Source organism: Rhodnius prolixus, unplaced genomic scaffold (assembly GCF_049639745.1).
Source record: "Rhodnius prolixus isolate KJV_2025 unplaced genomic scaffold, Rpr scaffold_4, whole genome shotgun sequence".
Taxonomy (NCBI): domain Eukaryota; kingdom Metazoa; phylum Arthropoda; class Insecta; order Hemiptera; family Reduviidae; genus Rhodnius; species Rhodnius prolixus.
Window position 1 is genome coordinate 35,736,811 of NW_027411614.1, and position 10,417 is coordinate 35,747,227.

The 10,417-nt window shown below is 31.8% G+C and overlaps 1 protein-coding gene and 1 long non-coding RNA gene across 6 annotated transcripts in view; one reads left to right on the top strand and one right to left on the bottom strand.

Moving 5' to 3' along the window:
* Positions 1-1,545: 1,545 nt before the first annotated feature.
* SPR (G protein-coupled sex peptide receptor) overlaps positions 1,546-10,417 on the top strand; it is a 270,016-nt gene continuing 261,144 nt past the window's right edge. For 2 of the 5 annotated variants that reach the window (XM_074132492.1, XM_074132498.1), the window contains exon 1: positions 1,546-1,637. The gene's annotated coding sequence lies outside the window, so the exon portion shown is untranslated. The remainder of the gene's footprint in view (positions 1,638-10,417) is intronic. The other 3 variants (XM_074132493.1, XM_074132500.1, XM_074132494.1) reach the window with 3 other exon arrangements.
* LOC141456473 (uncharacterized) lies at positions 1,636-10,176 on the bottom strand. The gene is made up of 3 exons (XR_012459791.1): positions 9,843-10,176; positions 9,242-9,401; positions 1,636-3,745 (listed from the first exon to the last, which is right to left on the bottom strand). It is a non-coding gene; the product is annotated as an uncharacterized lncRNA (long non-coding RNA).

The window sequence follows — 10,417 nt, forward strand, 5'->3', positions numbered from 1 at the left end:
TAACCTGGAACTGTTAAACTCAGGTGAAGAAATCTCATTTTCAAATAGTTTCTGGTCTCCTGATCTCAAAGCATTCGCAATATATCGCCTATCTAGCCCAGCTCCTTTCTGTGCCAGCCTAGAGAATCAATTATCCGTAACTTCTAATGCCGTTCTGATAATATGCACATCTGTGTTTATGGTTAACTTAGGACAAAAAAATAATTATGTTAATTTTTAGTATGTACATAATTCTATGATAATAATGTTCAAGCTTCATACTCTGCATGTATACTTCAAGCAAATATAACCAAAATCTTATAAAGGTCTGAATGCAGTCAATGTAACAGAATTAGAATTGAGAGCCGGAAAGTGTCACACCCCTTAAGGTTTATGAAAAAATTAGCCTAGGGCATTCATTAGCAAGTATTTCACTCCTTGAAATGGATGAAATGAAGAGTTATTTTGAGAATGCTGTCTGGGTAAGTTTGGTATTGTTCATCCAACAACAAGTGTTCTGGGTTTGCATAATTCCTTAAGGAAATGATTGAAGATAAGATTAAGTCGTAGGCAGATCAGAAGGCTACTATGGTTGTGAGTCTTTAGGATTTTTTCTTCGAAGGGATTCCGGAATGTCCCGCACCAATATGCAGCCCATTAATTCTAATAAAATCCTCAACATAAAGTGTGGAAAAAGCTTTATGTTCCAATTCCTTGGAAGTCTAGTTCAAAGACCTACCTTCTAGTTCTGCCTTTTTCAAAAGGTTCAGGATTTTTCCCTACAGTATTTGCAACATCATCCCCACTGATCTCAAGTCGCTAACTAGCAGAATATGATGTCACTATAGGCTTTTTCTTTACTACTTGCCTCACGCCTTATCTCCATCATCTCTGTGCCAATCATCCTCAGTTGCAGGTGCTTGTGTGACGTAATTTATAACCTGCCCTCATAAAGTTTTACTTATGCTAGAGTCTTGCATTACAAAGGAAGACAATTTACTTTGAGTGAGTTGACGGCTGTTTTACAGGCAATATTTTCGTCAAATCCCTGAGCAATTTATGTGGAACGTTAAGTTTTTCATCGTAAACGATGCATTAGCGTTAGGTGAAAAAGAGTGAACTGAGTAAGTGGCTAGCCAACTCCTCCTATCATGATTCTGTAAAAGAAAGCCATGAGCACTTTATTATCAGAATTTCGTTTGGTAACAAAGTACAATGGATCGTCTTAATGAGATTTAAAAATCTTTACTTTTTTTTTAAAAAAAGTCTTTTTTCTTGTTAACCATCATATCGTTCATCCATACCAAAATTTCTAAGATATTTCAAGTCTTTATATTTTCATTAGATTTAAGAAATTGATTGAAGAATTTTAATTAAAAATATCTTTAATAAAGCAAATTATTCAATTTCATTTTTTAAAGAAAAGCCGAATCTGTACCGGTTTTATAGATATATATATAAGAAAAAGAGAATGGGTTTGTAAGCAGCAACGAAGGGCGGCATCAGGTGGTGTGGGGGCGGCGATGAATGATGCTGAGTGGGAGTCAGCCTATAAGTGGGTGCTGCTCTCTGCCCTACAGTCAGTCTGTTGTGAGCGGCCGAGTGGTTACAGTACAGACCTGGCGCTGCAAATATCTCGCTTCTAGTCCACATCATATGTGAGTACTATAAACTCATCATGATTCAACAGGTTTAATATAAAATAAATGAGTTACATCTACAACAGGCTAATAATAGCGAGATAAAAAAAAAAAATGGTTTTTATACAAAAAATTAAATTATTGAATATTAAACACCCGTTTATTTTATAGAAGCATAAAAGTTTTTCATTCATAAAATAGAATAGATTGACCTAAGTAGATATCTTGACCTACTTTATCATTCCTATCACATCGTTTCTTTTCAAGAACTTTATTTCCTTGGAGGCCCTTCATTTGGTTCATTGCAAACAAAGTTGAAAGAAATTTATGACATTTTTGATATCTGCACACTTATATTATCAACTCTATCTTATATACACTACAACTATTACCAGTTGCTTCAAATTCAAATTACCATTTCTTTATACCACCTGAACGCAAATTCTGCACTGTACATGCTGGGCAATAAATATATTTTAGCCACACTACTTTCTTGGTATTTAACCTGCTGAATTTATTATAATTTCCAGCTAAGTGGTGGCATAAAAATGAAATTAACGGGAATTTTTTTTTTAATTCAAAACGGAGATGAACCCTTAATAATTTTTGTCACAAGAAAAATAAAGTAAAAATTATTTTCTATTGACTTGTGATCTTCATTTTCTGCTAGGCCTAGAGGAGGAATTGGTTGAGTTGAGACAATAATGAATAGGCTACTTTTGTTAAATAATAATTGTTTACGATGGAAGACATCTCGGCTTTATGAAGCAATCTTCTAGTGTTGTGGAACAATTTTATTGAAAATCATATATTACAACTCATTTCTAAAAATAAAATGAAAATTTAATTTTTAGAGAGTACAGTTTAAAATTAAGGAGAGATTTTTGCTAAACACATATTACGGAGTTGAATATGGCGCTTAGTAAAATCGAAACATCCCTCATTGCTTAACAGATTAAATATGAAATGTTATCAATAATCAGAAATTTAATAGACTCATATATATTTTTTGCGTTCTTTAAAGAAATAATGAATAGGATGAGGCTTACTGATTAAAAGTCCATTCATAAACATAAAGAGATGATCTATCATTCTATTATTGAAACAATTTTAATCATATTGTGGATAATGTTATTATTCAATAAACAATTTATTCTCATAAAAGATTGTAAAAAGATAAAACTTGGCGAAATGCTAAAGGATATCCATCCTACCTTATATTAGCTAAGTTAATAAAATAGTTTAATTCTTCCAACTAAAGAGTAGAGATGTTTTACTGTATTCTTAAATCTCACGACACTCCTTCAAGATCCCACGTCCGGGGAAAAAAACCTCTTGATTTTATGCCATAAATCTCGTTAGTTAACAAGTAGGCGATTAGAGAATTTATTTTAGCCACAAGGAACTTAATCACGCTGCCCCGTTAACTTGGATTGTTTGCAGCAATTTATGCATTTGTTTCGTTTGTCCCTTTTCAATCCACACCTATTGCATTTTTCTTTTTTCTTTTTGCACTAAGTGAGTAACGGTAAATTTTATTATTTGATTGGCTTGACAATTCAGGGGAATCAAAAGACTCTTTAACTTCATTCATTAAGTTGTTCAATCTTTTGACTTTAGAATATTTTTAATGCCGTTTTATTTAAATTTTGAATAATGTATCAGACCTTACTTAATTTGTAACGGCCCAGAGTGACACAAGTTTAAAAAAAAGGCAAACACATGGAAAATAAAATAATTGTTTGGATATTCGATTCTTGCCTTGCATTAAATTATTTATTAAAAATATCTGGCGGCTAAGTTTTATTCTGATATACGAGTTTTAATTAAGAAATTATTTCTAGCCAAGATTGGAAATCATGTTTCATACCAGACTAAGGTCTCGCCTGAAAAGAAAAAGTCAAGCAGCCTGGTTTACTCCTAAAAACTGAACAAAGTGATAATTATTACTTGCAGCATCATCACATCTTGCAAGGACAAGTCTTGAAATGACACGTTACTACCCTTACGAACTGTTGCGCTGTAAGGTTTCCAATTTGTCCTTTAAAGTATTTGCTAGTTTCTTGGCATTTTATAATTTATTTTACGTTAGGCTTCGGTGCAGGAAGTTGAAATTCAGCGAAAATCTGCAACATTTTTTTTCAATTTTAGATAAAGGATCTTACAGGTTTTTAATATTCATACATACTATATAACTATTAATGATACACATTATAAGATGAATTAAAATTTTAATAGCTAAAAATTAAATACATTTAACGGCGTTGTTTATGCAAGAAAAACTCTAAAATTTTAATTTGTAGATTTTTCTAAATTTAAATAGAAAAAATGCTATTCTACTTAATTATGATTTTTTTTTATCTCTCCAGCTCTTCCATTAAATTTTATAATTCAAAGAAGTAGGAATTAATTTCAAATGTTACTACAATTTCATTATTTTTTTAAAGAGAAATTTTAAGTGTTTTGTTAACGAATTACTAGTGGTGGTTGAAGGTTTTGTTCACAAAAACATTAATCTCAAATCTCTGAATTTAAGTGACATAAATCTAAACTGGATTCCCATAAGTTTTCTCATTTTTCGATTGTCAGTACTTAGGGTTGGATATTTTTTTAAAATTTAAATTGTTTTTTTAGTTCAACACTGATATGAACGCAAAATATATTAATTTAATTCAACAGTCTACTAACACTTTCTGATCTAAATAGTGTGTGAATAGAATAATTATACTGGGAATTAAGCCTAAAATACAGCTCTGATTTGCGGTCAACGCTATGTTATAGCCTTTTGCTTAACTGTACGTTCCTCCTGATTTTTATTATTATAAAGTGAACTAATTATCAATGAATTATTAAATATAAAATAAATGATATGCTGAGCTAAGACAGCATTATAAAAGAGGATTTTATCTGCTCAAATAAACTAGCTAGGCTGCCTAGACTGGGACACCCTGTGGTGTGAAGTTTTCAGATGCTTACAATTAAAGAACCTAGGACAGCTCATTTAGAAACCTTGGTAACCTTTTATCTTTACAGAGTTACCTTTGTCCAATATTCGGTAAACTCATTGCTTGCTACTGTGGTTAAACGTAAAATAAGAACCACAAATATGTATCTTAAAAGCTGTATTTCTTGTACCTTAGTACATACAATCTATTTTTGCTTTTTTTAACAGGTCCTAGTGTTTTATGAAAAACTCACATGTGTCATATTGACAAAAAACATGTGTAAATATTTAAATGAATAAAAATAGAAATAAATCAAATAAAACACATTTTCGCCTCAGAGGAGCCCGAGGCAGTCTCGTGCCAACAGTGGGTCGCCACAGCTTGCTACAATGGATAAAATCTACGAGGAAAACACTGATTTAAGGAAAATTAGGTTTTCTCTTCCATTTCCCTTTTCTAGACGCTAGAGGGAATCTTTCCCTCCCAACAAATCTTTCCTCTGTGTGGGCATTTACGTTTTCTTTTTTCCAAAAGTTCAAAGACCGTCCCACATAAAAAATATCATTTTTCACTTTTTGATATTTTTGATATACCAATTTTTCTCCTGTAAGTATTAAAAATTAATATCTTCATTATTTGGTTTTTCTAGATTAAAACACTATATTTTCGCACATAGTCAGCCAGTATAATCGAAAGAGTATTGCTGGGTATTAGCATTCTTATTCTATTTCTCTGGATGTGGTATGGTTTATGGATGGAATTGTGTACATCACAGGTATGAAGAGCACTATGTTTAAAATCATATTGTGTACATTACGTGCCCTCCTTTGAATAATGCGAAGTAAGGCAAACATTCAATTAATTCCGAACAGGCAGTCTGTACTAGTAGATTAATACTTCTGGACTGCAATTTAATGGTTCCTTCTTATGATAAATCTGTTTCACATGGTGGACAGGGCTCATGATTAAGAAAAAGTAAAAACAATAAACTTCCCATTTCCTTTTTCATAAAATTAAATTGTTGAAAAATTTTCTTTCAAATTAAAATTTCTAATTCGAAGTAAATTATAATCACTAAGTTTTAAGAAGCCTACAATTTAAGAACCTTGCGCTCACTCAGAAACCTTGGTAACCTACTGCCATTACAGTTCCCTTAGGCTCGGTAAACACAAATTAGGGTACTGTTAAGCTAGCCTTTGCTAAAACACATCCTCAATTTTATTCAAGTAGGTTCGCTGAGGTCGACCTTTTACAATCCTTCCGCCCTCACTCGACTTGTATACTTGTTTAGTCTATCTCTTTTCGTTAATCCTCTCTACATGTCCAAACCATCTCCAGATACCTTTCTCAATCTTCTACACTACAGTTTCTTTCACTCCACAACGCTTTCTAAAATTAACTTAATAAACTTTACTTAAGTCTTTTTTAAACTAGGTACATTGAATAAACATGATATAATATTTAACAAGGATATTACATATTAATTGGTAAAATTAAATTGCAAGATATCCATAAAATTAAATCATGACAATGCCAGGCACTAATGTGAACAATGGCCTTGCATATCCTTGGAAATTTTGGGTTAGTCAAATTTGTATGTTGTTTTTTAATTTTAGGCGCTATTCCAGCTTCTCATCAATAAGCTCAATTAACTCTTGATAAGGTTCAAGCTTGAAAATGATTGTTTGCATGAATAGAGCCGATAAAGGAAAGAACAGCTAACGTTGTTTTCGTTAGCTGATTATATTATGAGTCAAGAATACTATCGCAGGTATTAAAAATCAACATACCTTCCTTTTCCGCAGACCACTTGTGCTGTAAACGAAGTTCACATTTGTTTTTCTTCAATATTTCTATATCAGCATAAAGCCGTACAAATTTTTGAGCTCCACAATTCTTTGTTTTTTAAATCCAGCAATTGCATTTCCAAGTTGCCAATTTCAATGTTAAAGGGAGAGAAAAATTTAATTCTGTTACAGTAGCATTAAGAGGTTTTTTTTTTTTAAAAAAAAACAAAGGCTAACGTCGCTTTGCTATTTCTGAATTACTGAAACCTGTTGAGAAAATCTTCCCTCATGTATAAAAGAGTTGTTTTGAAAGATCAAATGTCAATAGCAGAATTATTTTCTTTGCTATGTTTCAAACAGGCTTGGAAAGTGAATCAAAGTAGACTCGCCTAAGCAGAAAACCTACCTCTGAGCATGGGCCACAAAGTTTTCAATCGCACTAAAAATACACGCCGCACGTGATATTTTGTGGAAGAGCCCTTGTGACTTGCAAGCCGCCGTTTGCCGACCACTGCCCCTTAGTCACTACTATGTATGGCTTATAAAGTCCACGTATTTGAAAGGTACAACTTGCTCGTATCTAACCATTCTCAGAAGATATTTTAAGGAAGCAAAATCTCTACGTTACTACCTATCAAATAAAACATTCTTTCACTAAATTTTTAATTCTCATTAGTTCGGCCCTCTGTGCACACAATTCTTTACACATTAAAGATTCAATATGACTTATTATATTCAGTGAGTTTAAGGATTATTATTTCTAACAACCTCTTCATCTGAATCGCCACAGCATTAAATGTTTATTAAATGATAATACCAATTAAACCTTCAAAAAGAATTCTAAGATTTAAGGAAAACTTTTAATTGGAATAATGCAGCAATAAGAATGTCAAATAAATATTCCTCTCCGTGTAATATACGATAGGAATAGAGTGAATTATTTAAAAGGAAAAAGCTAAAGCAGAGTTCTTAATTTTTGAGAGATTTCTATGAGTATCAGCAAAGGCTAACTGTAAATGGCTTATTCAATAGAAAGCTAACAATCTCTATGTTTTAATTTTAGATATATTTCAGTTAGAACAGTTACTTCAACTTCGATGGGATTGTAGAAACTAGGTTTTAGCAAGTTATTCAATGATCAAGCAAATTCTGTTATAAATTTAGTAGCGTATAGTTATGTAAATCATAATTGAAATATTTAATTAGTGAAGTTATAATCTAAAAGATTCTTTAAGAAGTACAGGGTCATTATCTTATGCAATTCCAGCTTCAATCAGTTCTCTCTTTAATATGTATCAATTGACATGCGAGTACTATTGTGCAACATCACACCACACCTAAATATTTCTTAATGTTTGATTTTTAAACTGAAAGGTAGTATCTTTAGAGTTTAGACTGTTTTTCTCTTTTGTATGTTTTTTTTTTATTGTTCGGTAATTTTGTTTTTGTGTTAATTGCCAAATTTTTTGTTTTTTTCCAGATTTATAATTTTTATTATGTTTTGGTCATAATGTTGCCTATAAAAATAGGTAATATAAGGTGTGGTTTGTGAACATAGACTGCATTACGTTTCTGAAAGAGAATCCAAAGGATTTTAAAGCTGGCAGCATTAGCTTGAATTCCAAAAAATAGAAATGTTTGCAGATTAGTGTTCAAACTCAGGAAAAAACTCAGAAAATATGAAAATAAAATCACATTAATTATCCGATTTTCTTTAAATTTCGCATTTTAACAGGGTATTTATTCCTGTAGGAGTGAACTAGCCACTTATTTAAAGATTTTAGAGTACCTGCGGGTAATGTACGAATAGCAGAAGTAATAACTTACTTAGTCAATTCTCACACTGTCAATTGTGTGCAACTACTGGGTAAAGCGCAGAAGTAGTTAATTGAACCAGCTTAAATGGGCCCGCTGCAGAATAGGGTTATGGTTGCGACCATTCGCATAGACGAATAAAAAATGCAGAATATAATGAGCCTTAATGACTGTAGAACAAAACATGAACTTTACTTTAAAGTAGAGTACAGCAACCAGTTGTCAGGACGCTATGAGTTACCCCAATTCTTGATGAAAGGAGTGACGTGATTTTATAAAAGGATTAATTTATTATCAGGGCGTGACTATCCTTAACTGCCGTTCCAGGGGCTTTCTTAAAGAGGAAAGTGGACTGATTTAGCACTCATTCAGTTTCTTTTTATTTGGGGAAGTCTTTTTAAGGAGTACTCGGAAGAAATTGTCGGAAATGGTGATTGTAGGAGTTCACTGAATGATGATCCCTGATTGTCGATTCCCGCTGTTCATCCTAAAAATTTCGCTGAGATAAGGGAAGGTAGTTTCACCACCTGGAGATGCTGAAGAGGATAATTGGTATCACTCTCTAGACTAGTGCTAATAGGTAGTAGTGCAATACACTTCTATTACAAAATAGAATAAAATAAACCACAAACCGTCGATGGAGGCATTCCGAAGCGAGGGTACAGAACAGAATAGAATTCCACGACATACTTAGAAATATAACAGCATCATTGAATAAAAAAAAATCTCCAAAATTCTAAAAGAGTATGTTTTGTAATAAACAGAAAACTTTGTGGCCTGCCAGATAGAATGAATTATAGAATTCGGTGAGTCACAAGTGGAGAAAGGTTTCGGAACACTGATTTAAAGAATAGCTTAACTTTTGCAAAAAAAAAGAACAGTGTTGGCCAGGGGCCATTACCGGCCAGTGGGCTACATCTGGAAGCAAATGAATCTTATAGAGCCTGCCATATAAATTATACATATTTCAGTTTCAAGAACAGGGTTTTCCCACCATAATATATGATTCATTCTCAACGTGCTAATAAGTTTGGTTAATTTGAATTTATTATAGAATATAGTTTAAGTGTATTACCTTCATATCAATGATGCATTTTTACTGAATAAGACAACTTCATTTTTACATCAATAATGTCTAAATAATAATTTTCCAACCTCTGCATAAACAAAACATACTAAATGGCCTTTTGTATTAATCATGCGGGACGTTCTCGTGATTGAAAATTATCGAAAATCTAAAACCCATTGAACAATAAAAGATAAAAATTTAAAAGCCGATTTAAGCAGAGCTACTCCAAATAGAGGCAACTCCAAAAGAATATATTATTTTAGCCTACACTTAACTTAAAGTATAAATGTTTAAAATATTTGCGATACACTGTTTTGCTAATTATCAAACATATTTCAATTATTTCTTAACTACTTTTTTTTTTTGAAATCTATTATCTTTCTGAGTTTCTAATTTAAACTTTAAGATTTCTGAGAGAGCTTTTACACTCTTTAACAATGTATAAATACAAACAACATTAACAAAAAATAAAAAAGTAACGCATGTAAAGTAAAGCATGAATGTCTATAACAAATAATTGATATCACCATAAAATTTATAACAATTCTGTTAGTCATAATTATACAAATATGCGCTGAAAAATTAAAATTGTAACTAATGTACTTACTTTTAAATGTTTATTAAGCCCGCTTAATCCAGACAACAATTTACTCAATTCATGGCTGAAAAAAATTGTCCTCTTTTGGAATACCAAACGGTAAGAGTGTCACATTCACATTTTATGCAAACGTTTTTGCGAACCGGACTCTTGATGCCACTAAATAGTTGATCTTTTTTTTTTAACGTTAAGAACTTTAACTTTGGGTTAGACACAAAATAAAAAAAAAAAAATATTACATTTACTTAATTTCATGAGGTGCAATACTTAACATAGTTATGTTGAATTTTGAACATTTTGTTACTTCAACTCCCTGAATTTTAATCGTACAAGTGAAGCGTAATGATTCACGTTGCTTAGAAAATCTATAAGCATCAAGAAAAAAAATGATTTTACAAATAAGGACATTTAGTATAGGGAAATTAATTTAGTCCTACCTTTTCTTGGCAAGCCACAAATATATTCCATGCTTGCCATGTATCGCCATTACCAGCTGTATACATTTTTTTTTTTAGTTCATTTTCATGAACCCCCTGAACTTTGATTTTAAGTTAAACCTTTAATAAAATCGACACAATTGCAAA